This window comes from Sminthopsis crassicaudata, chromosome 1, assembly GCF_048593235.1.
Source record: "Sminthopsis crassicaudata isolate SCR6 chromosome 1, ASM4859323v1, whole genome shotgun sequence".
Taxonomy (NCBI): Eukaryota; Metazoa; Chordata; class Mammalia; order Dasyuromorphia; family Dasyuridae; genus Sminthopsis; species Sminthopsis crassicaudata.
This window is the reverse complement of record NC_133617.1, coordinates 489,861,131-489,888,190: the sequence shown is the minus strand read 5'-3', so window position 1 is coordinate 489,888,190 and position 27,060 is coordinate 489,861,131. Positions and strand designations below refer to the sequence as shown.

The 27,060-nt window shown below is 35.7% G+C and overlaps 1 protein-coding gene and 1 pseudogene across 1 annotated transcript in view; both read left to right on the top strand.

The window, feature by feature from the left end:
* GABBR2 (gamma-aminobutyric acid type B receptor subunit 2) overlaps positions 1 to 27,060 on the top strand; it is an 802,190-nt gene that overhangs the window by 29,920 nt on the left and 745,210 nt on the right.
* On the top strand, positions 6,682 to 24,553 carry LOC141550589 (DNA-directed RNA polymerase II subunit RPB4 pseudogene; annotated as a pseudogene).

Genomic DNA, 27,060 nt, shown 5'->3' with positions numbered 1-27,060 from the left:
TTCTCAGAGTTCCCCAATATCTGTGGTTCTCTACAACCCTTAATTTCCTTATTTATAAAATGGGAATAGGAATAGATGAATTAAAAGTCTGAGCTCCTGATTTATGGTATCTATTTTATATATGAGTGTAGCGAGCTGTCGTCTCTAGAAGCTGCTGGATCGCTCTCTGGGAAGAGATCTGCTGTGTCTACTCAAATCTCTCAGACAGATTCTTCTTCCTGTAACGAACCTTTGTCTCCACGCAGTTGCTGTTAACTCTTGTCCTTAGAAGTGACTTCCCTTCCTGCAGAGAGCCCCGTCAAGCCTGATGCAATGCAGAGTCTTTCTTCTTGAATCCTGGCTCTGAATCTCCTCCAGCTCTTATCCTTCTCCAGGCCGATCTGCTCTCTGCGCCCAGTGCTGTCTCTTTTTATCCTCCCAGAGAATGGGCGTGGGATAATGCAAGGGCTTCTGGGAAGAACCACCCCAGCCAATGAGCTTGCCCCCTCTATCAAGTCAACCTGAGTTCTCACCTTGTAATTGTCCAGAAAACCTGAATTCTCACCTTGTCACCATCCAGACAACCTGAGTTCTCACTTAGTAATCCTAACATATGAGGAACCTGAATTTTGTGAGTGATTCACCTGTGGACATACAGCTAGTAAATGACAGAAGTAGAATTGAAAGATTCAGAGAATTTAGAGTTGGAAAGGACCTTAAGTGTCACCTAGTCTAAACTCTAATAGAGGCAATGAATTTGGGGGTGGGGAGAGAGGCAATCAAGGTTAAGTGACTTGCCCAGGGTCACACAATTAGTAAATGTCTGCAGTTGGATTTGAATTCTGGTTTTTCAGACTCCAGGGCTCATGCTCTATTCACATCATCAGTTAGTTGCTGCTGAGGCAATGAATTTTATTCAAACCCAGGACTTAGTTGTTTCAAAGTCACCTCCCTTCCCACATTATGCAATTTGTTTCTGTTTCTCTCCATCTCTGCTTGTTTGTATGTATACATATGTACATGATATATTTATGTATCTATATATGCATATATTTTTATATGATATATTAAAAAGAGGAGAGAGACAGAAACAAAAACACACACAGAGTTAGAGATAGACATACAGAGACAGAGTTAGAGATAGATAGATAGATAGAGAGAGAGAGAGAGAGAGACAGAGAGAGACAGAGACAGAGACAGAGACAGAGACAGAGACAGAGAGAGATTAAAAAGCGATAAAATCATTCTGGTAGTAAAACTCCATAGCATAGTAAGAGAATGTTTTAGAGGGTTTAATTTCTGATTAGGTTCTACTTTGAGCAACTTATACCCAAAATCTTAACTGTGATAAGATTGGATCCTGGCTGAAGCCTTTCCAGCATGGGAACTCCCTCCACTAACAGAGATCACAATGCAGATGTCAACTGCCCTGTGATTTAGTAGATAAGTCTTAAGAGGGTCCTGAGGCACTTAGAAACAATCAATCAATAAACATTTATTAAGTACCTACTTTGTACCAGGCACTGTGCTAAACATTATGGATACAAAAAGAGAGAAAAGGTAGTCCCTGATCTCAAGGTGTTTACAATCTAATAGAGAAATTATGACTCTTGCTCAGTCATACAGCAAATAAGCTGCTCAGGCAGGATTTGAACACTGGGTTTTATTGATTCTACAGCCAAAATTTCATCCACTACACCATGCTGCCTCTATTAGGGGGAAAATCTTACTCTAAGAAATATTTTTCCCCTTAACATTTCAGCCCTTTAATTCTGGGTTAGATAGGACTGTGCATTCAGAAAAAACTATTTGAATACAGAATATCTTCTGACTCCATATCCAACATCCTTTTTACTCATAACATGGAAAAGATGACCTGAGCTTCTAGCATTGTTAGCAGAGGCCTTACTAACTGACTGCCTAATTCTTGAAAGAAATTCAGAATGGCCTCTTTGGAAATCTTGTTTTTAAGACGAATGACTTCTGGAAGGGTCTGCCAAGAGGAGTTAGTTGGAAAATATGTTTCAGAAACTGAATGAATTTACTTGTTGAATGAGACTTTTAAAATTCATTTTTCATGTGACAGGGAAAATTTGCCAATTTACAGTAATCTTCTGGAATTTACTGGGCAGCTAGGGGTTATAGTATTGCCAGACCTGAGGTCAGGAAGACTCCTCTTCCTGAGTTTAAATCAGGCCTCAGATACTTGCTAATTGTGTGACCCTAGACAAGTCTCTTAACCCAATTTGCCTTAGTTTCCTCATCTGTAAAATGAGCAGGAGAAGGAAATGGCATTCCAGTATCTTTGCCAAAAAAAACCCAAATGTTCAAAAATAGTCAGACACAATCAGAAAATAGCTAAACAACCACAAATTGCTAATCATACAGATAATAGCAAGGATAGGAACAGATTCTGAGTTCTTCAGATTAATCAACTCAATTTAATGAATTCTTATTAGGTTTCAAATACATTTTGGGTGCCAGGAATGTAAGGATGAAAATCTATCCAATCTGTGTCTTTGGGGAATTGATAGTGTATGGGAATTGAAGCAAGTGGGAATCTGGCATGTATATTCTCATAATTATAATAAAAGGAGCAAAGAAGCAGTATGACATAAATGATCAGAGGTGGCTTGGAATGTTGCATCGTTAATAGCTACTGGCTATGTGACCCTGGAAAAGTCATTTAATCTCTGCATAAGCACAACTCTCTCTGACTATAAATTATAGAGCAAAAGCCTCACTAGGAACTGTGTACAATGATAGAATAATGGCCCAGTATGAAGATAGGCTTGTATGTATGTATGGTATAAATTTGTATATAAGTATGTACAGATATGCACAATGTACATACATCTTTATATACATATATATGTATATAGAAATGTGTGTATGTATAAAATAGAAAGATCTAGGCAAAATTCTAGAAGATAATTTGAGGATCATGATATAATAGAGTACTGGACCTGGTACAATCAGATCTCTGGCTTTGATACTTTAATGCCCCTTTGATCTTAGATAATTCACTTCCACATCTCTGAACCTCAGTCTCATCTTTTACAAAATGGGAATTTTCTTAAGAACTTAGATTCAGAGCTGTATTGGACTTTGTGATCCCCCATCACTGAACTCTGAGCTTTTCCATTGATGATTCCTCATGTTCTCCCTTCTCACCTTCAAGCTTCCTTCAAGTCTCAGCTAAAAGCTTACCTTATACAAGGACTTCCTTATCTCCCTTAATGCTAATTAATGCCTTCTCTTTGGTGATTATTTCCAATTTGTCCTGCCTACATCACCAGCATAGTATGCCCTCATCAGAGAAGGTGCTGATCTCTATGAGCAAAGCAGAATTGAATGAGCTCAAAGAACACACAAAATATGCAAAATTAAAGAAGCTACCCCAAATGTTCATAAGTACTATTTGTATCTGACCTGTGGCAGAGCATTTTGAGCTCATATTGGTCTAATCAGACACAGTTGAACACATTGTAACTTGATTCTAACATAGTGATGTCATTTTGATCTTTTTTGAAAATGAAGGACAATAACATATTTGTTTATATCTTGTCTCCCTTATTAGAATGTGAACCCTTTGAGAACAGGGACTGCCTTTTGCTTTTCTTTATTTCCCCAGCACAGTGCCTTGCACATAATAAACACTTCACAAATGTTTGTTGACTGAATTTAAAGGTCTTCTATTCTAATCACTTACTTTTTAGATTAGAAAATTGAAGCATGCAGTTCCAATGGACTTGTGATGGAGTCATCTGCACCCAGAGAAAGAATTATGGGGACTGAATGTGGATCACAACATAGTATTTTCACTCTTTTTATTGTTGTTTGATTGCATTTTGTTTTCTTTCTCATTTTTTTTTCTTTTTGATCTGATTTTTCTTGTGCAGCATGATAATTGTGGAAATATGTATAGAAGAATTGAACATGTTTAACATATATTGGATTACTTGTCATGTAGGAGAGGAAGAAAACATTTGGAACACAAAGTTTTGCAAGGGTAAATGTTGAAAACTATCTATGCCTATGTTTTGAAAATAAAAAGCTTTTTTTTAAAAAGAAAGAAAACTGAGGCTGGAGAAATTAGGTGTTTGGTTTAAGATGGCACCAGTATTAAGTAGCAAAGCTGGGGTTAGAAGCCAGGTTCCTTAATTCTAAATCGAGCACTCTTTCCTATTCTAATTATCCTGCCTATCTCATAGGATTTTTTGAAAGAGAGCACCTCGTAAATATCAAAGCATCCTAAAAATGTTATTATAATTGTTATCATTATTGCTTTCAGCTTGGGGGAGCAGGAGGCAGAGGGACTTGAGCTAGGGCCTCTATGGCTAGAAAGGATTCCAATAATCACATAGTGAGAGTATATCTTCAAGGTATAAAGGCTGGCCTTTGTGAATACTCACATGTGGGAGAGAATGAGATGGAATCAAGGTATAGCTAGTAGATTGTTTGAATATTGTATTAAATTGTAAGTGTCTTGAGGGCAGACTTTTTCACATTTGTATTTTCTTTTTTTATATTTGTATTCCCAGCTCTTAGCACAGTACTTGGCATAACATAGGCTTTTAATAAAGGTTTATTGACTGACTGATAGGAAATAGAATGAAGCAAAGCTGCAAAAGTATGCTGGAATTAGATTGAGGAGGAACTAATAGAATAGAAAATGTAGTGTAGCGGGGAAAACATTGTGCCGAAAAAGAAGGCATCGGAATTCTAGGCCGGAGCCCATTAGATCATGATGTGATCTCAGGTAAGTCACATTGCTTCTATATTTCCCAATTTCTTTATCTGTAAAATGGAAAGTTTGGACTTGATGGTTTTTGATCCCTTCTAGATTTCACATTCTCTAGAATACTAAGGGAAATAATTTTCATTTTGTGCTCCCTATGGTCAGCTGGGAGTCACTGATGATTTTATCCAGTGTTGTGAGATCTATGTATCAGGAAGTTTATTTGGTGGCTGTGGATATTAGAGTGAGAGAGAATTTTTTTTTTTTTTTTTTTTTTTTAATGACAGCAGTGAGTTTTGGGTGTCAGGATTCTTTTTGCCTTTGCTTTTATCCCTTTATCATAAAAGGTACTTAATAAATGTTTGTTGATTTAATGTGAATGAATGATGATGGAGGCCTAAAATAGGATAGTGGTCCTGAAAGTAGAGAAAAGGGGAGAAAAATGAGAGATGCAAGAGATGTTCTGATCCCGAATCATCAAGATTTGACATTTCATTTGATGTGAGAAGAAAGGAAAAGGATGGAGTCAGGGAGCATTTATAAAGCACCTACTATGTGCCAGGCTAATGGAAAGATAATTTCTGCCCTCAAAGAATTTATAATCTAATGGAGGGAGACAATACACAAAAGTAGGCAGGAAAGGAAAGCTGGGGAAGGGGAGAGGAAGGAGAAGAATACATTCTTTAGAGGAACAGGGGGAGAAATGTGAATCAGTGAAGGAGCCTGAGAAAGACCAGTCAGATAGATAGAAAGGGAATTATGAAATACCAGTATCTTGGAAAGAAAGGTAGTAGGAACAATGAATGAGAGGATAGTTAACATAGTAAAGGCTGTGAAAATGAGCCTAAGAATGGGAGGGTGAAGGAATCTTTGTTCTGCTCCTGGACTCTGTACCTACTATGATGACTTATGTCATGGTGATCTGGCCACATGTGGAAATCTAGGAGTACTGGAATTTGACAGTTCTTTAAGGTCATTCTTAATATCAGCTGAGGACCATAGAGACTCTCTCTTTTTGGCAGTCTGGCAAAGCCTATGGATTCTCTCCTCCCCACCCCCTCCAAAAATGTCTTTATGTGCATAAAATATAATACAGAAACCTATTCTATTTAAATACAGTTACCAAAATATTTATTAAAAATTTTTCTCTAGGTTAAAATTCATGCTCTAATTTAGAAAATATCTCTAGACCAGGACATGTACTATGAGTTCAAGAGATAAATTGCTCACCTGGTATTGACTGTTGACTCATAGATTCCTATGAGAATCCCCAATATATCCTGCTTACATAAAAATAGCACCATCATAACTGCTGTGGACCCCTGAAAATATTCTGGATTTAAAATTGAAAATCCTAATTGAATCTTTGCTTCATTTCATTTTTTTTTCCTTGTATCCAAATGTCTTCTCAGAATTACCTCAAACTCTTGCTAAAACATATAAAAACTAGTGTTTCCAATTGAGAGACCAATTTTCTCATTATTGAGATCTGACCAAGTAATCCTTCTCTTTTCTCTTCATACCTGATGTTCTGTCTCTCATTTCTGTCTTTGCATTTGGAGTTTCTCACATCTATAATGGGGAGGCTAGGTGGTACAGTGGATAGAGTGTCAGGCATGGAGCAGGAAGACTCATTTTCCTAAGCTCAAGTCTGACCTTAGTTGTGTCTCTGGGCAAGTCACTTAACCCTATTTGCCTCAGTTTTCTCATCTGTAAAATGAGCTAAAGAAGGAAATGGCAAACCATTCCAGTATTTTTACGAAGAAAACCCCAAACAGGGTCAAAAAGAGTCAGACATAACTGAACAACATGTCTGTAATACACTCCTTTATCTTTAAGATGCTTAATAAATCTTTTTAATTGATTGATAATTGAGCTTCATAAAACAGTTGCTTCACAAGGATGCTATATATATAACTTTTTTTTTTTTTTTTTTTTTTTTTTTTGCATGTTCTCTTGTGACCAGTGGTGCAAACAATGTTCACATTAAACTGCACCTGGGTGCAGTTGTTGCTTTCCCAATAAATCTCAGCTTTAAAAAGAAAAATTTCTAAGGTTACAGAGGTCCCCAAATCAGGAACAGAGTTCAGTAAATTTCATGTTCTTCATTTGGTTTTCTCTGGAATAATCAGCTTAGAAAAGACCATGTATTTAAATGTTCACTCCACTCTGACTTTGAAATGGAGGATAATGGCAACCCAAGCAGATCATCCTCCCAATCTGGTGCAGACATTCACACTCATTACTCATAGTGCTCGACTGCCATCCACATCCCTTCAGCTGGAGTTAATTACAAGACAGTCTATTCCTTGATCTTTTCCTTTATCCTTCAGTCTGATGGACAGGGAGCTTAGCTACAGTTACATATTTCACAATCAGACTGCTTATTAGCATTATGGCCCTGAGAAAGTTACTTAACTCCATCTGGGTCCCAGTTTCTTGATTTTTTTCACTTTAGTAACTAGCTAACAGGTCTATTTTCAGATTATAAATAGATATTCTCAATCACATCGTTAACACAGAGGAGAATAGTAGTCCTAAAACACAGGTATATGTCACTCCCCTACTTAAAAACTGTGGATAGTCTCCTATCAGCTCTAGGATAAAATACAAATTCCTCAGCTAAGACCTTCTACACTATGGTGCCATTCTACCTTCAGAACCTTCTCTCGTATGACTCTCCTTCATGCACCTGTGCTTGAGCTAAACTGAACTTCTACCTCTTTTCTGAATTTGTCCATCCACTGCCTGTCTCTGTCTACACCCTTCTCCATGTCTGGAATGTCCCTCTTTCTCCTCTCCAATTCTTAATGCTGATCTTTCTTCAAGATTTAGCTCAGAAGTCAGTTTCTCCATGCAAGCTTCCCCAATTGTCCTCTCCTATCCTATTACATTTTATTTAGTTTCTGTGTCCACAAAATTCTAGGATCAAAGGGGAGAGAGAGACTTAGAAGCCATCCTGGGCAACGTCTCTCATTTTACAGATAAGGAAACTGAGCCCAAGACTAAGATTAAACAGAGTAAATGACAAGAGGAAAAATGTAAATTAAAACTTTCCAGTAGACCATACTACCTATCCTCACCCCAACCTCAGGTATGATGTAAACTCATCAAGGTCAGGGACTTTTTCTCTCTTGTTTCTATATTTATAGTGCCTAACACAGTTCCTTGAACAATATAAGATCTTAGTAAATGTTCATTGAGTTGACTTATTTGTAGGGAGACAAGCATCTCATTTATCTACTTAGAACAAAATTGTTTAAATATAAATGTTTGTATGGCAAGAAGATTAGGCAGAGTTAAAAGATCTGAATTGGGAGTGCTGGGTCTTTTATTTCCTAAATGTGGTGATATGGGCAAATCATTTCCCCTTTTCAGTACCTGGTTTGCTCATCTGTAAAACGACCTTTTAGGTCACTTTCAAATCTAGTTCTAAGCAGAGCTAGGATATAGCGTTTATTTGACATTATTTACAATTGAGATTAAATTTGTCCCAGTACCAATTGTGCCAAACCTGATTTTAGCAGTGGAGTTATGATAGGGCATCCAAAGAGACATTAATGGCCTGGAATCTATATTGATGCTGTCTAATTTGGTCTGCAGACAGTTTCTATTGAGTTAAAGCCTGATTAGGTCAAAGACCACTGCAAAAAGCCTTAAGTTATTAACTGATGAGATGAGACAGATGAGCAGTCATCAGAAGTAGGATGAGTTGTCATGACTTCTTGCTCCTCATGAAAGATATTGGTTTGGAAAACCAAGACATGAAGTTTATAAGAAAAGAGAGCAAGCATGGACTGTTGCCAATAGCTAGCCTTTTAAAAGCAAGATTTGCAAAGGACTTGACATAGACTGTCCCACTGAATCCTTACAACAACCCTGGGAAGTATGTGCTATTATTATTCTTATTTTATAGATAAGACAGTCTGTATGACTCCCCCCAGGTCATGCATTTACTAAATAGCTGAGGCAGGATTTGAATTACTCAAATTCCTACCCTTTATCCACTCCCTTCACTATTTAGCCTTCTCTTGTAGGATCAGGTTGTAGGGAAGGGGAGGTCCTATAATGTAGGGAGAAGGACAGGTATTCTAAAGCTATTAGAAAGAGAACCATTTATCTAGAACTAAGACTTCCTAAGGGCTTCATGTGTCTTAGGTTTAAAATAAATTATGTATTCTTATTTATTTTATTAAATATTTCCCAATTACATTTTAATCTGACTCTATCCCACTCTGTGGGGAGAAAAGTCTGGGACGTTTTTGGCCCTGGTATAAGCAGGGGATGTAGACCACATTTTTTTATTCTGGTATAAGCCATATTTTATGTACTTTTTGAGGAAATTATACCTAGAAATCTAGTTAGAATGGATAGTTTGGCAAGGTTTGGGGCCTACCAAGAAGAGCAGGTTTTAAATAATTCCTATACTAAGACATTTTTAGGGATTTTAAAATAAAAATCCAAATGATATTTCAGCTTATTTTGAGTAGTCAGAGTTACTGATAACTATTTATTTTAGGTACCAATACCACTTATTTTAAATTTTTTTTCCTCCTAGGCGCTGCTAAATTGACCAAGTTTTAAGAAGTTTGAGATGCAGGATGCCTGAATATGAGGAACCTTGGATTTAAATATAAGATACCTGAGTTGGAGTTCTCCATCTATGAGTTAACTGAGTGATGTTGGTGTAGTCACTTCACTGAGAAGTTAACAATGAAATGGTTATATAGATAGTATGTCTCAGAAGCAGGACTAGAAGTCAGGTATTCTGACCTGGATTCTTTCTAGTCCAGGATTCTTTCTAGTATTCCATATTTCAGGGTTAATTTTCTAATTGTCAAACATTTATTAAGCACTTACTATGTGCTAGGCACTCTGCTAAACACTGAGCATGCAAAGAAATGCCAAAACAATCCTTGTGCTCAAGACTTCACATTCTCATAGGTACTATAACATGTTAATAACTAGGTGTACATAAGACAGACATGGATTATAAATGAAAGGAAAGACTCAAGGTCAAAGATAAAGATGAATTTGTGGGCATATACCAATGAGTTTAGCACATAGCAGGGATGATAGGATCCCTGAAGATAAGACCTTGTTTTTTAGGAGGCCACCATTTTTCTTTTCTTTTCTTTGTTTTTAATAGTTATTAAATTTTTTTTCAAAATAGATGCAAAGATAGTTTTCAGTATTCACTCTTGTAAAACATTGCATTCCAATTTTTTCTCCCTCCCTTCCCTTCACCTCTTGCCCTAGTAATCCAATATATGTTAAACATGTGCAATTCTTCTATATATATTTCCACTTTTATCATGATGCACAAGAAAAATCAGATCAAAAAGGGAAAAAATCTGAGAAAGAAAACAAACAAATGGCAACAAAAAGGTGAAAATATTATGTTGTGATTCTCATTTAGTCCCCATAGTCCTCTCTCTGGATTGCAGATGGCTCTCTCCATCACAAGTCTACTGGAATTGGCCTGAATTTCCTCATTGTTGGAAAGAGCCAACATCAGATCAGATCATATATATCTTGCTGCTGTGTACAATGTTCTCTTGGTTTTATTCACTTCACTTAGCATCAGTTAATGTAAGTCTCTCCAGACCTCTCTGAAATCATCCTGCTGATTATTTCTTACAGAATAATAATATTCCATAATATTAATATACCGTAACTTATTCAGCTATTTATGGACATTCATGGACATTCACTCAGTTTCCAGTTTCTGGCCTCTACAAAGAGGGCTGCCACAAACATTTTTGCACGTGTGGGTCCCTTTCCCTTTTTTATGATCTCTTTGGAACACAGACTCAATGGAAACATTGCTGGGTCAAAGCATATGCACAATTGTATAGCTCATTGGGCATAGCTCATGAATGTCTTTATAGAGAGTTACAAAACTAATGGGAGCAATTTGTCCAGAATGATTGGATCAGTTCACAACTCCACTATCCATGTATTAGTGGCCCAGTTTTCCCCACATCCCCTCCAACATTCATCATTATCTTTTCCTGTCATCTTAGCCAATTTGAGACGTGTGTAGTGGTATCTCAGAGTCGCCTTAATTTGCATTTCTCTAATCAACAGTGATTTAGAGCATTGTTTTCATATGACTAGAAATAGTTTCAATTTCTTCATCTGAAAATTGTCTGTTCATATCCTTTGACCATTTATCAGCTGGAGAATGGCTTGTATTATTATAAATTTGAATCAATTCTCTATATATTTTAAGAAATGAGGAGGCCACCATTTTTCAAATAGGAAGCAAAATTAGTCCGGAAGGATGCCGTGAGTTTGTAGTAGTATATAGGAGTGAAGCTGAGCAGAGGGCAAGATGGAGAGTCAGTGTAGCCTACTGGACAGGGCCATGAACTTAAGATTAGGAAGACCTGGTTTCAGTTCCCACTTTAGATACTCATTAGTTTTGTAACTCTGCATAAAGACATTCAACAAAATCTCTGTCTTGTGTGTCCTTGGTCATACAATAATACAGTTGGATTTGATGACTTCTGTGGCCCTTCCTAGCTCTAAATTTATTATCCTATGACAGTTCAGGATGCATGAACTAATAAATAGAAAAATGTACAGTATAACTATCTATCTATACATCTATCTATCTATCTCTCATCTGTGTTTAATTTTAGTTTTCTCTAGGACAGAAAGGAGGGGGGAGAAAAGTTAAAAATACATAACAGAAGACAAAAGAAAACTAGGGAGTAAGCACAAAAAACAAGATAATTTTGAAAACAATGCAATTTTTATTACATGGTTTTTGGTTTTTTAAGTAAGCAGTCTGAAATGGAAATTTATGGTTTTATATTGGATTTTCTCTTTATGTCATGCTATACAGAGAGAAATATTCTTTTTCCTCTCTTTTTTTGTATTTAAGTTCAAAATGATTTTTTTTTTAAAGTAAATTAGAAGGAACTTCCTAAAGGCAAGGTTCTTGAGTTCTCTCAGAAAAGGTCTGAGATTGGAAGGTCAGTATGGGCAAATGCCTGAAATCAAAGAGGAAAATTATTATGGAAAAATATTCTCAATTAGTGAATTCTTTGAAATTTCACTGTTTTTTAAAAAATAAATTAAGTTCATCCTTTCAGAAAGCAACTATTTATTATATAATGGCTGAATTTGGTTTTATATATATATTTTTTCCTTATTAGCTGCATAGCCATTTATGACCTAGAAACAAGATTTGTGCATGTCACAAAAGTAATTCTGGTTTTAGAATAAAATCCTCATTCTTTACAAGTCCACCTCTTAGCAAGGAATTGAGGCCAGGGCCACTGGATTGAAGAGATTTCATCATAGGGAATTATAAGAAAAGGGCATCTGTCACAATGACTGGCATATATCAGCTACAAAATAGGTACGTTTTTTGTTGATTGATTGATTATGTTAAGCTGTGAACTCAGAGATAACTCCCAGAATGTCTCTAAAAGGGACTTTAAAGATCTTGTAGTCCAGCCTTTTCCATTTTATAGAGAAGGAAAGTGGGGGAGAGAGATAAAGCAACTTATGCAGCATCATACCTAAAATGCTAAATGAGCACATGTGTATATTTTTTTATAATTTTCCCCCAATTACATCTACAATCAAATTTTAATTTGCATTTTAAAAATTTTGAGTTCCAAATTTTTTCTTCTTTTCTCTCCACTTTCTCCCCTCCCTCCTTCCTGAAATGGTAAGCAATTTAATATAGGTCATATATTTGCAATCATGAAAAACATTTCCATATTCATTATGTTGTGAAAGAAAAAACAGAACAAAAGGGAAAACACACACACAAAGAGTGAAAATAGTATGGTTGATCTGTGTTCAGACTCTATTAGTTCTTTTTCTAGATAGAGTACTTTTTTTTCCCCTTCTTTGGAAGAAAGAACAACTTTATATTTTTTAAAGCTTTTTATTTTTAAAATGTATGCACAGTTTTCAACATTCACCCTCGCAAAACCTTTTGTTCCAAATTCTTTTCTCTTCCTCCCTTCTCTCCCATTCCCTCCCCTAGATGGCAAATAATCCAATATATGTTAAACATGTGCAATTCTTCTATACATATTTCTACAATTATCATGCTGCACAAGAAAAATCAAATTAAAAGGAAAAAAATGAGAAAGAAAACAAAATGCAAGCAAACAACAACAAAAAAATGAAAATACTATATTGTGATCCCTACTCAGTCCCCACAATCCTTTCTGTGGGTACAAATGGCTCTCTCCATCACAATTCCATTAAAACTGGCCTGAATTACCTTGCTGTTGAAAGGAGCCACTTTCATCAGAATTGATCATCACATATTCTTGTCACCATGTATAATGATCTTCTGGTTCATGTAAGTCTCTCCAGGCCTCTCTGAAATTATCCTGATGGTCATTTCTTATAGAACAATAACATTCCATTACATTCATATACCATAACTTATTCAGCCATTCTCCAACTGATGGGCATCCAATCAGTTTCCAATTTCTTTCCGCTTTTTGCACATGTAGGTCCTTTTCCCTTTTTGTCTCTTTGGAATACAGGAAGAAAGCATATATTTTTGTGGCTTTAAAGCCAGGCCTCCAAAAAATTCTAGAAGGGTTGAAGTATTTAAAGCTTTGCCAGATGAAAGGACTTTTGGTTGATCTCAAGGCAGCACCATTTTGTGAAAGGTAGTATATAGCTGCATCCTACAATTAGCAGATAGCCATGCCCTACCTAGCTGAAGCTACCCCCTTGCCCTCTCATGTCATATTTTTACTCTACTGTACTGCTTGTATAATCTTAGGCTTATCTGTTTCCTTTTCTGGGCTTCAAATTCATCTTCAAAGGGAGAGGACTATTATTTTTAAAGTCCCTTTCTGTTGTAAATTTTTAAGTCCTTTTGGGTGTTAGGAGAGACATGTAATTGCATCTAGTAAACTATGGATGTTGAAATTCCCACCAGTCATAGTTGACATGAGAAATTAAGTAATTTGCCCATGGTCATACAACTATTATGTGTCAATCAAGACTTGAATCCAGGCCTTTCTGACTCCAAAGTCAGCTCTTTAGAGAAGAATATTAGAATTAATCTTTACCAAAAAAAAGTGTTGCTAAAGAAAGATTCTTAGCAGGAATAAGGAGGGAGACTTGCTTAGGAAGAAATGACAGAAATAAACATTTATTAAAGACTTTCTATGTGCTAAGTACTTTACAAATATTTCCTCATTTAATCTTCAAAGTAATTCTGAGACATAGGTATTATCATCATCCTCATTTTACTGTTGAGAAAATGGAGTCAGACAGAAGTTAAATGATTTGTTGAAGGTTACAAAGCTAGTAAGTGTCTGAGGCTACATTTGAACTTAGGCTTACCTGTTGTTGTTTTGTTTTTATTCTCGAAGAAGTCCATAATATCAGAGAGGTGATGCCATGGCATGCAAGTGAATTGGATTTAAATGAGGGAAAGTTGTAAAAAGTTTTCAGCCTTACTGTTCTAGAGTTATCAAAGCCCAGGGTAGAATAGAGTCAAGATGGCTAACAATGGCCCCAGTGCAGTGGATAACCTTGGTCTTTCTAAATCAGGGTTATTTCCCATGCCTTGGTGGGTCTGAGGCCACATTCATTCAATGACTAAAGGCTACCACAAAAATTGAAACAAAAAGATGGCCTAATTTACCATCTAAAATAAATCAGTCTAGGACAAGAGCCTCAAAGTTTCTTGCCAGAATATATAACAACTACTATTTATACTCATTCTAAGTTTTTAAGCTTTAAATAATGAGTTTTGTATAGTAAAAATGTTTTTGTTTTTGTGATTAATATTGTACCATAATTTAAAAGGGGAGGGAGTAGAGGAATATACTGAAACCTAGGGAATGTGGAAATCACGTAGGATTTCACATTTCAGGATAAAAGTAGGGTTGGAAAAGTTTGGGGTTAAAATAGAGGAATTTGAGCCTGTTTTGATGCTCTATAAGTGTTTTTGATGGATGAATAATTCATCTTTAATATATTAGAGGAAAAATATCACTAGTCTGGAAGTTTTCTTCAGAATTCCTTATTCACAGGCAACATCAGGATTCACAATTTGGGAAATACTAATCTAATTCAATCCACTTCAATTAAACATTTATCAAGCTCCCACTATGAGAGAAAACCAAGACAGGTCATGCTCTCATGGAACATACAATTTACTGGGAATATAATTTAAGCAATAGGAAAACTGAGGAGGGAAAGAGCTGTAACAACTAGGGAAGGGAAGTGTAGCCAGATCCTATTGAAGGTGGCACCTAAACTGAGTCTTGCTTTCTTTTTCTTTTTTCTCACTTCATAGCATTTTTTTCAATTACATATAAATATGCTTTTCAGCATTTACTTTTATAAGATTTTGATTTCCATTTTTTAAAATCTCTCCCTCCCTCCCAAGACCAGGTTATACACATACAATCATATTAAACATGTGCTGAAAGAAGAATCAGAACAAAAAAAGGAAGAATGAAAAACCACAAGAAATAAAAAGACAACAAAGTGAAAATAGTGATGAGGTTGGTGTCCGGCCCCAGATTATGAGGTTTGGTACCAAATGATGGGGTTCAGTAGCAATTCACATATGAAGAATTCACAATGGCTCTCTTGTTGCCAAAAGGTATCTTTATTTATAAGAAGATTATGGACAAGATAAAGAAATAAATATGAAGTAGATTTGGGAGAGCATATAGTTAACAAGGAAAGGGATTTTAACAATTAACAAGGGAAAATACAAGTTTGTTAGTGGGACACACAATTAACTAGGAGAAAGGAAATATTCCATGAAGTGGGAGAATGCCATTAAATCCAAAAAGGAATTTTGTGCCCTAAAAGAATTAGTATAACAAGGAGAAAGAGACCATGAGGCATCAAGGAAAAGGTGAAAAGAAAGATACCATGAAATAGAATGAAATGGCGGGCTAATCCCAATAGGAATTAAGCAAAGATGGTAGGCTATGGACTGATTTATAGGCAAAATTTAACCTCAAGAGTTGGATATCATAACTTGGTTTTCTGATTAGATACAATAAGAAGGGGTTTCCCAAGATCTCCACAGGAGTGGAACTATAAGGAAGTACTGATCCTTATCAGTGCCCTTCGTTGTTTGCCTGAGAGAGTAGGATCTTGTCAGAACTTCAGACTTACTCAGAACATCAATAGTATGCTTTGAGCTGCATTCAGACTCCATAGTTTTTTCTCTGGATGTGGATAGCATTTTCCATCATGTATTTTTTTGGAATTGTCTTAGATGCTTGTATTACTGAAAAGAATGAAGTGTATCAAAGTTGATAATTGCACAATGTTACTGTTACCATGTACAACGTTCTCTTAGTTCTGCTCACTTCACTCATCATGTCAGCCTTTCTGGATTTTTCTGAAATCTACCTGTTCATCTGAACAGAGTCTTCAAAAAAGAGAATAATTCTTAGAATTAGAGAAGCAGGAGATGGAATTTTAAGTTCAGGGATAAGTTAATTAATTGTCTTGTCTATCTACAATGTAGGGTAGATGAAAGGAGGAGGCTAAAACGAGGCTGGAAAGGTGTGTGAAAGAAAAATACCAAGTAAAAAACTTTGAATTTTATCCTAAATTCAATGGGGAACAAAACTTGTTTTCTTATCAGAGGAGGGATATCGTCTTAATAGTTCTAGCAAAAGTCTTTTGGGTACAAAAGGAGGACAAGTTGGAGAGAGGAGACACTAGGAGTAGGATTGACTTGGAGTTTCTTAGGGAAAAGGTGATAAGTTTCTGAATTAAGGTGCTGGCTGTGTGAGAAAAGATTTTAGAGATCTGGGGAGGTAGAATCAAGAAGATTTAGCCATTGATAAATATGTTGGGAGAGGAGCAAGAGTTAAGAATAGCTCTAAGGTTATGAACCTGAATGACTGGGAGGATGATAAAATGATGCTGCTCTCAAATGAAATAGAAAGTTTGGAGGATAGATAGGTTTTTTTGAGAAAGATAATGAATTTTCCTTTTGATATATTAGTTTTGAGATGCCTAGAGGCCCCCCAGAAAGCAATATCCAGCAGGTTTAAGTGGAAGAGTAAAATGATTTGTAATTAGTATTGAAATCATTAGCATGTAAATGGTGTTTCTGAAGTGCTTGTTTCCAATTTCTTTAAACATCTTTCATTCTTCTTGCAATTTTGTTTAAAATTTATGTTTTGTTTAAGCATAAATAGACTACAGTCCAGTACCTATCTGAATTATATCACATGTGGAGGACACTTAAATGCCTCACAAGATAAATGTTATATAAATCAAATGTAGTTCAGCAGCCTTACTTTTTTTCCCTTATAGCAGAGGAAGGACTCTAACACATGAAATAATCTATGACAAAAGATATGTGCAAATATGGATAAAAATTACCTTGGATAATTGGGTTTGGAGAGGTTGTGATCTCTCCTAGTGAAGAAAATAACCATCCAGAGGAGAGTGCAAGAATATTTCATTTTTATCAAACCTGTCTAGAGGATGGGGTGTTCTGGTTATTTGAAATATATAATTGCCTGAGAGTTTAATCTATGCATACATAGCTCTGATTATATCACTTCTCTGCTCATAATTTTAAAATACCCCTTACTTCTTATTGTCTAAAGTCCAAAAGTTACTGTCCCTTATTCTTGACTTGCATCTAACCTACCTTTTTAACTCCATTTAAGACTCTTCTTCTCCATGTATTCTATACTACTGGCAGATTCAACTTTTTTTCTATCCCCAACACAATCTATTTTTTTTATCTTTGTGACTTTGAAAACCTAGAATCTTATCTTTACCATCACTTCTGCCTATTGAAATCCTACCTAAACTCAAAAATCTAGCTACATGAAGCTTTCCAGGATGCATCTCAGATAGAAATAATTTCTCCCTAGATCCTGCAACCTACAAGCATGTTTGTATTAATAACATTCTGATTTAATATTTAAGAATGAAAATTACTGATAATATAAATTATGCCAATGATAGAATGAATATATGACATATTATAAATAGTTTAATAAAACAAAATAATATATTGATATTAAAAAGATAATATTCAGTATAAAAGGATATCTTCTCAACTATTCTTTGTATACAATAAGTTCTTAATATATAAATGTTTATTGAATTGAATTATGCTCTATGAAGATAGAGATTGCATCTCTTTAGTGAAGAACACTGGATGCTGCTTGTGGGTGCATATGGAAGTAGATGATAGTACAGTGGATAGAGCTGGACTAAGGATGATTTGAGTTCAAGTTCAGCCTCAGATACTTACTAGCTATGTGACCCTATGTAAATCATTTAATCTCTATCTACCTCAGTTTTTTCATGGGAATGACTAATAGTGCTTGTGGGGGCAGCCCAATGAATAGACCACTGGCTTTAGAGTCAGGAGAACCTGAGTTCAAGTCTGGCCTTGAATACTTAACACTTACTAGCTGTGTGACCCTAAGTAAGTCACTTAACCACTTATCTTCTAGGGTTGTTATTAGGATAGAATGAGATAATACTTATAAAGTAATTGTCACAGAGAAAGTATTTTATAAATGTTAATTATAATTATTGTTTCTATTATTCCCTTCCCCTTAGTGAGGATCAAATGAGATAATAAAATAAAAAGTACTTAGTATAATATATTTAGTATAAGGGAAAAGTACTTAATATAATGTATTTAGTACACAAAAAGTACTTAGTAAAATACACTTCATACAATGCCTGGCTCATAGATTATATAAATACTTATTCTTTTCCCTTAATAAGTATTTGAGGAATTAAATTGAATTATATTGTACAAAATCTTATAGTAAAAATGCCTCTCCTTAGGATAGAGGGATTTATCTCTGGAACTCTTTCATATGTATTTGGTTTTATTGGTTTTTCTTTCAAGTATCTAACTTTAGAAACACATCATTTTGTCAACCTTGAATCTTCAGTCTAGTAACCATATCATTGACCACATTGTCAACACACTTTCAAAGACATATTATTAAGATGCAAAATGAAAGCTGTCTCTGATTACTTTATTGAGAATGTCAATCTCGAGATCTGAGCCAAACAGGAGAAAGACATAGGCAAAAATGGAGGCTCAGTGAACAGGAAGACATAAACTAGAGTTCAGAGTCTAGACACAGCATGAAAAACATGAAGTTTGGTTTGGGGAACTGGGAACAACATTTCTGGGATCCCTAACAACTATATGGATCCCTATCCTAATACTATGAAGGCATGATTGTTGATCCTAGTGCACTATCTTTGTTGTTCTCTGCTTTAATTTTAAGCAGTCTCCTTCAAGGAAAAAAAATAAAAGCTTTGAGTGTTGTTCTCCAGAAAAGAAGCTAGGATTCTTCATCTTCTAGAGATTATAGAGAGGTTTGGTCAGTCTGTTAGTCGGTAAACAAGCATTTATCAAAGTGCCAGGCACTATGCTAAGCACTAGAGATACAAAGATAAGGAAAAACATGGTCCTTTATCTCAAAAAGAGCTCATATTCTACTGGGAGTGGGGACAAAAACATTTAAATAATTAGATACATGGAAAATTATCATTCATGCTTCATTTTTGAAGAGAACTAATGACATCACTGGGCCATATCTTGACTTGCTGGTGAATTGGATTTAAGTGAGGTAGAGTTGCACAAAGTCATCAGCCTCTCTCCCTTCTGAGTCATTGAAGTCTAATAAAAAACAATAGGAATTCAGTGGATGACCTTGGCATCTTTGATGTCTAACCAAGTTCTAAGTATTCTATAGCACCTGCTTCAGCTGCCTTCATGACCTTTGGAACAAGTTGTTCTCATTTACCCATTCCACCAGAGGAAGTTTTCATATGCTTAAGGTAGGCATCCCCCCTAGATAGTTTTGAGGTCTGTCAGTTCCCCTCAGCGTGGTTTAGCCTGTCTGCTCAGATGGTTTTACAAAAGTGTAGCAGCCTTACATGCTACAGCTTCTTGAGAAAAAGCAGGATACCAAGGGGAACAAGCAGCCTTGAAAAGGTCTCAGAAAGCCCATACACTAGAGGTATTGGTCCTCTATGAATATCCCATATTCCACAGAATAGATGGAAGATGATCTGAGAGGGAAGACACTACAACTGGGAAGGGATTGGGAAAGGTCTTCTGCAAAAGAGAAAATTTGAGATGAATTTTGAAGGAAGCTTGGAGGTAGAGATGAGGTTAGAAAGCTTTCCATTCATGGAGAAAAGTCACTATAAAGGGACAGAGATGGGATATGGAGTCTCATAATGAAGAGCAGTAAGCAAGGAAGTATGTATCTGAAATATAAAAGTATGTGGAAGATTATAAAGAAAAAAATTGGCAAGATAGGAAAGGGTCAAGTTGGGATGAGTTTTAATTGTTAAACAGAGCATTTTTGTATTGAATTCTAGAAGTAACAGAAAGCCACATAATTTTCGAGTTGAGAAGTGACATGGTGAGAACTATGCTTGATGACAATTACTTTACTGCATGGGAGATGATTGAATTGGGGAGCAGTGAGGCAGGAGACCATTAGAAGGTTATTGCAAAAGACCATCTATAAAGGGATAAAGACTTTACCTATCCTAGGATGGTGGCAGTATGAATAGAGAGGAGAGGTATGGAAGAGATATCATGAACTGGCAAGACTTGATAATGGATTGAGTATAAAGGAAGTGTTTAGGAGTTTAAAAGTCCATTCTCTTAGGAGTTTTTATAGTTTTAGAGTAATTTCTCTTTAACTACTGACCAAAGAGACAAGCAAGACATCCTGGGGCTCAAGATTGCAGAGGAAATAAAATGAAAACAGACTAATTTCTCTTTAGGGTTCATACTACTGAAAAGAGACAAGCAAGACATCCTGGGGCTCAAGATTGCAGAGGAAATAAAATGAAAACAGACTAGAGTATTCTACATCAATCAGCAATTAATAATGGAGACTGGATGTCATGATAGAGAGAGAAAGCATGTAGCTGAGAACAGTCATGAATATAGCATAACTATATCATAGGATCACAGAATGGAAGAAAACTTAGAATTCATCTAGTCTGACTTCTAGATGAAGAGCAGAGACTCTGGAGTGGGGGTAAATAATTTGTTCCAGGACGCTAGTAATAGAATAGCAAAGCCAGGGTGTGATCCTATGCCTTCTAATTCCAAATCCAGCACTATTCTATTCTCTAGTCATTGACCCAAGTTGGAATGGCTAGCTTTGATCTATATTTGCCAGCTTCAGAAATATCATCAATGCTGATAATTGATTGGTGGTTATGCAATTTTATAGCAAGGAAAATTTACATAGTACCTTGGGCCTTGAGAAATTAAATCACTTTAATGTCTGGAACCATTTCCTCAATTGATCCTCTGTGTACAGCAGTGTATCTTTTTCTCAATCAGAGCCTCAAAGACAAACAAGAGGGAGACACCATGACCTTGGGTTGTTGGGAGAGAAGCGACCCCAGGATGAAAGAGAGCATGTCTGCTAAATATCTAGTATAGCTAATTGATACCTGGTCTCATTCCAACCTCTTTATGGTGTTTCCATGGGAACAAACTAAACCAGAGTAAAGGGCTCTGGAAGAGCATACTTTGGACAGTGTGATTTAATTGGCAAGATGGCTTGCATGATTCAAAGAGCAGAATCTTTCTAGTTGCTGTTGACCTTGACCATGGAAGAGGCACAGCATGCAGATTCTGCCTCACCTAACAGATCCTGATATATCATAAGCCTAACAGAATAAACTGAAATTGTAAAGGAACAAAAAGCATAAAAAAGGACAACCTTTCTTTAATGTCTGCTTTTTCTAATCTTAAGAAACTAGAGTGTACAACCTCAGAGAACAGAAACAGCTGGGCTATAAAGGAATCAGTGAGAATATGACTTTTCACATAGATCATAGATCTATCTGGAACTGGAAGGGAACTTGGAGGCTATCAAGTCAAATCAATAAACATTTATTAAATAACAACTATGAGCCAAGCACTATGGTAAGCATCAAATCTAACCTCCTTCATTTTATAGGTGAAGCTGAGAGGTCCAGAATGGTTTAAGTAAGTAAATGAACTTTCACAAACATCTGTGTATTTTGCATTTTAGTAAAAGCTTGATATATATACATATACATATGTAAATATGTATATGTATTCCTACCAGGAACAACTCCTTCACCAGTGATTCTGGATGTCTCTAGTGTTGCTTGTGGCTGGCTAGAATCACTTTTGGATCTTTGGAAGATGATTACTTACAAGTTTCTTTTTCTTTCCAAACTAAGTTATCCCTATTTTCAAAGATGTGAGGGCCAGGTGTGAGAGATCTGGAAAGGGAGAGAAAAGTGCTTAGTGATAAGATATCCTGGGAATATATTGAACTATTTATAGATCAGAGTCATAGATTCTAGGCTCTTGGGATCCATATTCATCCATCTAGAATGAGGAGAGGTTCTTAATCTATGTACCATCTTCTCTTTATGCATATAGAAGAATATAGATTTTGAAGATTTCTGTATTTGAATTACAAAACTGGAGGGAACCTCAGAGGACATGCCTTGCAACCTTTTACCTAAGCAATTATCCCCTCCTACAATGAACCTGACAAGTGGTCCTCTAACTTTTGCTTGACATATCCAAAGAAATAAAAGAAAAAATTATCTATATGCAAAAATATATTTATAGCAATCCTTTTTGAGTGTTAAAAATGGAAACTAGAGTGTTGATCTCTTGGGGAATGACTAAACGATATGTATATCATGGAATATTATCATATTGTAATAAATGAAGAAATAGACAATTTCAGAGGAAACTGGACCAATATTTATGAACTGATGTAGAGCAAAATGACTAGAACTAAAACAATTTATACAGTGATAACACTGTAGAGGAAAAAACTCAAAAGGATTCACAACTCTTATTAATGTCATGATAGTTTTTTAAAAAAAGGAAAAGGAAGATTCAAACTTGGCACTGATTTTCTGAGATAAAGGTGAGGAACTTAAAATCTATAAAGAGGCATGGGTCAACAGAGAATTTTTTTCTGTATAGATACACATACATTAATATATATGAATATATATATATATATACACATATACATGTATAAAACATATGTATATGTGTGTATGTATATTAAAGGATTTGTTTGGGGTTTATTTAATTGCTTAGAGGGGAGATAATGAAAGAGACTTTTAAAAAAACTTAATAATTTAAAAATTAATAAAATTTAAAAGGGGAAAAATCTAGTTTTTGCTTGAAGACTTTTGAGAATTTATGGAGTTGGAGCATGCTGGTGACCAGAGGCAGCGACCCTCGTGCTGGCGATGTGGAAGAAGACAAGACGCCAGGCAGCTCATCTTCCCCAAAGAATTTGAAACAGCAGAAACTCTTCTAAATTCCGAAATCCACATGCTTCTAGAGCATCGAAAACAACAGAATGAAAGTGCAGAGGATGAACAAGAACTTTCTGAGGTTTTCATGAAAACTTTACATTACACAGCACGTTTTAGTCGTTTTAAAAACAGGGAAACCATTGTAGTGTTCGGAGTTTTGTTATTCCAGAAAAAGCTCCATAAGTTTGAGTTGGCGTGTTTAGCAAATCTTTGTCCTGAGACAGCAGAAGAGGCCAAGGCTCTGATTCCAAGCCTGGAGGGTCGCTTTGAAGAAGAGGAATTGCAACAGATTCTTGATGATATCCAGACCAAAAGGAGCTTCCAGTATTAGTACCAGTAGCCATTCAGTGAAGGCAGAAGAGGAAATTTCCCAAAATTCTTCTGCAACTGAAAAGAATTCACATTCTCTCCAAAGACTATACAGAAATTTAGTCACAAAAGCTGGTCAAGCCTCCCTGTGGACAAGACAATGCAGAGTAGTCTTGCATCAACAAATAATTCAAACTTGTGAACAGTTGTGATTCTGATTGACTCTGAATATTTGAGATGTGGCAAAGGCCAGGAATGCCATTGAATCTTAAAGGGACTTTGGGATTATTTCCTTTAATGAAGGATTTTCATGTAAGTTAGTGGACCAGTACTTAGATGCTCCAGTCCCTTCTCTTCAAGGGAAATGTTTAAGGGTAAAGAGTGAGGTGGGAGAATTTAGTCACTAAATATATATAGCAAATTATTCACTACCTCATGTCACTGAATGTGGCAATTCATTTATATTCACATTTCTGGTTTGAATTTCAAGCTTGTTTTGAAATATTATTGACCCGGATTAGAATATGTAAAATTAGCTTGAGTAAAAAGAAACTTGTGTCTCATATAAATGATGGAAGGAAAAAAATCAAAGTGATGAACCTATACCTGAAAGTTTGAAATTCTTAAGAAACAGAAAAACTGAACACCTTGTAGTCTTGAAGTACCATATAGTCAATTTGGCCAAAACTCAGAGGGAACTTCTGGCAGTCTTAGGGCATCACTGTATATATGTTCAAAAGAGCCTTGATTTGGCTCAATTTGGTCTCTAGTATATCCTCAAGGCTGTGAAGTTTTAGAGCTGGAGGAAATTTGTGGGATTTAGTCTTTTCTTACAGCTCCTCTGGGAAAGGGTATTCTCTGAGTTTAAGTTAGTCCTTGATGCTGATTTTAAATGCCATTGTAGGCTTGTACATAACGCAGGAAGGTATTGGGGAGGACTAGAGAATGAAACTTGATTCCAGTTGGGTCATCACAATGAACTGAATTTGGGGCAATTTTCTTTTCTAGCTCTAACTTTCAGTATTGATTTCTGAAAGGTCATGCAAATATTTTTTGCAATTGCTTCTCCCACACCCTAAAATCTGTTACTGTAATTTGATCTAATGGTGGATTCTGTATTGGATGTTCAGTTAATTGTGCAATTCCTAAGAAGTAGACTTACTCTAGGAAATAAAATTATTTTTCAGTAAAGTCATGAAAGCCTGCATTTTATGGAGTACTAAGGACTTTAAAATAATGTCTTCTTTATGTAGATATAGTGAAAAAACATTTCATGAGAACAGTCATTGATCTACTGAAACAATGCCTACCACAATGTTCTATACATAGTAGGTACTTAAATGTTAAATTGAAGAAATAAAATTAACCAAACAGCTTCTACCTATCAAAAATCCAGTCAAAGAACTTAACAAGTTCTGTAACCATAAGAACAAACATAAGTTTATTCTAGGTCAGTAGTTCTTATTTTGGTCAAGGCACAGTGTTCTTATATGAGAACCTTGGCATAACGATTAAGTTAGCAACAAAGTAGGGTTCCTCAGTATTTGGGCCTGAGCCTTGAGATTCCTTTGTCCTTCTCTCTGGACTCCCTCTTCCCCCACCCCTGTTTCCCTTCCTATTGCTACTTACCCTGGACTTTTCAGCCATTAGAGCTGCTACTGTGATTCCAATTATAATGACTGTAAACTCCCACCGAATATTTGGACTAGGCTAGGAGATGCTAAAATCTCTTTGAGTGTGTGGAGGAAATGGGCAAGGGGGGGTAATATACTGATAAATTGTATAATTGAGGTCTGTAAACTTGTAATTTAAAAAGGCAAAATTTTGTAACATCTAGCAATACTGATGAACCTTTTTGAAACATTGTCCTAAATATGTATGATAAAACCAATCAAAATTGAGATAATTAGGACTCATTCAATTGATTTTTAAAAAATTTTGATTTTTTAAAAAAAATTAACTATAGTTTTTATTTACCAGATACATGCATGGGTAATTTTACAGCATTGACAATTGCCAAACCTTTTGTTCCAATTTTACCCCTCCCCCCATGACAGGTTGACCAATACATGTTAAATATGTTAAAGTATAAATTAAATACAATATATGTAAAAAAAAAAAGAATTTATAATAATCCCCTATTCTTCCACCATTAAACTTATTCCATTTTATTCAACACAAAGGCACAAAAATTTTTTCACACAGATATTTTGGATAGTTTTTTCCAACAATCACAGATTTCATGCCTTTAGTTAGTAATCAATCAGCAAACACTTATTATTATTTATTATATGCCAGGCACTAGGCTAAGCATTGGGATTACAAAGAAAAAGAAAAACCAGTTACTGCTTTTAAGAATACTACCTTCTATTTGGGGAGATAACATTTACCTAAACCAGATCATATAAGCTACAGAATGGTTAGAAGGAGCCTTTCTGGTGAATGTCCTAATCGTTGGCATGACAGGGAAAGGTCTCCTAAAGAAGATAATATTTGAATTGAGTTTTAAAGTGAGTCAGGAATTCTGAAAGGCAGAGGTAAGTATTTTAGGAATGGGGAACTTCCACGGCAAAGGCCCAGAGATAGGACATCGTGTGGGAGGAACAGTAAGTAATTCATCATGGCTGACCATGGAGTTTATGTAAAAGAGTAATGTGTAAGAAAAATGGAAAGATAAAAAAGGGCAAATTGTGAAATGCACAGTGCTCGGCACATGGTATTCATTGATATAAATGCTTTTTAATTCATTCATTCAAATGCTAAATAGAGTTCATATTATCTTACTGAGCCTTTGGAATTTATTGAGTTGGGGTGAGGGAGAGGAGTCAATATAGTCAGACCTAGCATTTAAAAAGCTGTATAGAGTAGAAAGGGGAAAGAATTGCGGCAGGAAGTTCCTTTAAGGAGACTTTCTATACTTGAGATGAGACATGACTAAGATCTGAATGAAGGTGTTAGCAGTGAGAATAGAATGAAGGAAAATCATGAAGAGAGGTTGTAGAGAAAGAAATGACAAGATGATGGCTGATTGGGTGTGTGGGGTGGTTATTATAAGAGACTGCAATTCTAATTATGAAAGTAGGTTTCTTTTCTAAAAGAAAATCAAATAAAAAATTTTCATCTGATCCCCAAAATTGAAAGATTAAAACTTAAGGAAGATGAGAATAAATTAAATGTATAGATCCAAGTGGGAGGCAGCATGTTACAGAGAATAGAGAACAGGCCTTGAAGTAAGAAAGACTTGATTAAAGCCCTGTCACTCCAGTCTGTATAATGTAGCTTTGCCTTTTAACTTCTTAGTACTTGAAGCAAATCTCTAAAACTCTTAAGCTGAAGGGGTGCTGACTTGCATCTTTAAAGGAAATTTTCTCACCTTAGAAGTACCCTATATCAATACAATCACAGGTCTAATGCCTGTCCCCTAAATTCAAGGTGCTGTATTTTAGCATGAATTTGAGAATATTCTATTTAAAATGTACTGATGATACATTTCTAGAAATTATTTTTGGTAGGCTGTCATATTTGCTATTGAACTAAACATTTCCCAAAGTAAGGAATGTGTATTTTATCTCTGTGCATTTTTAGATAAGCATGGTTTTTTCCTACCCCTCTCCATTTTAAGGAGAAATTCTGTGTCATTTCTTGGGGTACAATCCATCAAAAAATGAGCCTCCATATGTCAACATCAGTGATTCCTG